The following is a 2,280-nucleotide window of genomic DNA, read 5'->3' as shown; positions in this document are numbered from 1 at the left end:
TGTATTTATTTAGGTTACCTTTCAATTATCTCAAGATGTTTCATGGTTTTCAGTATAGAGGTCTTACATGACTTTTGTTAAGTTTAAATGTAAGGACCTTTCTTTTTTCTTTAGTATGGCTAATTAAATTGTTTTAAATTTTACTTTCCAATTATTTGCTCTTGTATATAAATATATATTATATTATATTATATTATATTTTTTAGGCCCTTTGCCCTGAGCATATATCTGTATCTGTATATGGGTGTGTTTATATATATATCAGGGCCCCTTGCTCTGAATATATACATAAGTGAATGGGTGTGCTTAGAGCAAGGGGCCTGAAAAATGGCTCTCCTGTTTATAACACACCCAACAGGAATTTGGGTTCATTGGGATGAGGGGCACAAAGCTTGTGGCCTCCCTACAAACAAATTCCCTACATGTGAAGAAGAAGAAAAAAAATTATGAAAGATATGTGGTGGCTATATGGCTGATCACTATATAATTCTTTCAACTGTACTGTATATTTGAAAAATTGCCTAATAAAATATTGGTAAATTAAAAAATTTATATATATGCTTTGACTTTGTTAAATTCACTTAGTCTTAGTAATAATTTTATAGATTCCTATAGGATGCTGTGTAAACAGATATGTCATTTGTTTTTTGTTTTTTTGTGGAGACAGAGTCTTACTTTATCGCCCTCGGTAGAGTGCCATGGCATCACACAGCTCACAGCAACCTACAACTCCTGGGCTGAAGCGATTCTCTTGCCTCAGCCTCCCAAGTAGCTGGGACTACAGGCGCCCGCCACAACGCCCAGCTATTTTTTGGTTTGCAGTTCAGCCGGGGCCGGGTTTTGAACCCGCCACCCTTGGTATATGGGGCCGGCGCCTTACTGACTGAGCCACAGGCGCTGCCCACAAATATGTCATTTGTAATAGAGATAATTTTTATTTTTTCCCTTTTAGTCTATTCCTTTCCATTTATTTTGCCTTGCCCCACTGCACTGCTGAGGGCCTCCAATACACTGGTGAATAGTGTTCTAAGAGGAGGCAAATATGTATATGTTAAATCAGGGTTCCCCAGAAAGCAAGCTAGAAAATTATTCCTCTTTCTGTAGTTTTCTAAAAGGTTGTATAATATGTATGTTATATCTTTCTGAAATCTATCTTTCTTTCTTTCTTAATTTCCTTCTTTCTTTCTTTCTTTCTTTCTTTCTTTCTTTCTTTCTTTCTTTCTTTCTTTCTTTCTTTCTTTCTTTCTTTCTTTCTTCCTTTCTCTCTCTCTCTCTCTTTCTTTCTTTCTTTCAACACAGTCTTACTTCATTTCTCTTGGTAGGGTGCTGTGGTATCATAGTTCACAGCAATCTCAAACTCTTAGGCTCAAGTAATCCTCTTGCCTAAGCCTCCCAAGTAGCTGGGACTACAAGTGCTTGCCACAACACCCAACTATTTTTTTTAAGAGATGGGGGTCTAGCTTTGGCTCAGGCTGGCCTCAAACTCCTGAACCCAGGCAGTCCACCTGCCTCTGCCTCCCAGAGTGCTAGGATTATAGGTGTGAGCCACCATGCCAGGCCCTTACTCAAACATTTCATACAATTTATAAGCAAAACCGTGTGAACCTGGAATTTTCTTTATGGGAAAGTGTTTGTTTTTAGGATAGGGTCTCACTCTGTTGCCCAGGATAGAGTGCAGTGGTATGATCATAGCTCATTGTAGCCACGGACTCCTGGTGCAAACAATCTTCCCACCTCAGCCTCCTGAGTAGTAGGATTACAAGCATGCACCACATGCCTAGCTAATTGAAAAAAATTTTTAGATATGAGGTCTCACAATGTTGCCTACTCTGATCTACAACTCGTGTCCTCAAATGCCTCTCTTACCTTAGCCTCATAAAGAGCTGGGGTTGCAGGCAAGAGCCATTGTACCTGGCTAAGAGAAAGTTTTTGATAACAAATTAAACTTCTTTAACAAACATAGAATAATCAATATTTTCTGTTTCCTCTTTTAACAGCTAAAATTGACACCCCAAGTGATCTACCACAGAGCCAAGATGTTGCAGAAGGTGAAGCCCCTGACATGGGGATAACTGAAGAAGTTGACCCATGAAGGAACTGATCTTGTGCAATGTTGTGGTGAGCCAGTCACCCCTGAAAAGCTTTTCACAGCTATGATAGCTATTGTTTCTTGCTATTCTTCTGCAGAGTCAAGCAACTCCTCCAAATAAAATCATTTGTTTACAAATTGGCACTAAGAAATAAAAAGGGAGGAGATGTAGAGTGCAGACTGTGAGGTGC

At 39.1% G+C, this 2,280-nt stretch overlaps 1 non-coding gene across 1 annotated transcript; it reads left to right on the top strand.

Moving 5' to 3' along the window:
• Positions 1 to 297: 297 nt before the first annotated feature.
• LOC128593050 (small nucleolar RNA SNORA11) lies at positions 298 to 426 on the top strand. Its single transcript, XR_008382230.1, has one exon. It is a non-coding gene; the product is annotated as a small nucleolar RNA SNORA11 (small nucleolar RNA).
• The last annotated feature ends 1,854 nt before the right edge of the window (positions 427 to 2,280 follow it).

Source organism: Nycticebus coucang, chromosome 8 (genome assembly GCF_027406575.1).
Source record: "Nycticebus coucang isolate mNycCou1 chromosome 8, mNycCou1.pri, whole genome shotgun sequence".
Taxonomy (NCBI): Eukaryota; Metazoa; Chordata; class Mammalia; order Primates; family Lorisidae; genus Nycticebus; species Nycticebus coucang.
The sequence above is the reverse complement of the archived record's forward strand: the minus strand, read 5'-3'. Positions and strand labels throughout refer to the sequence as shown.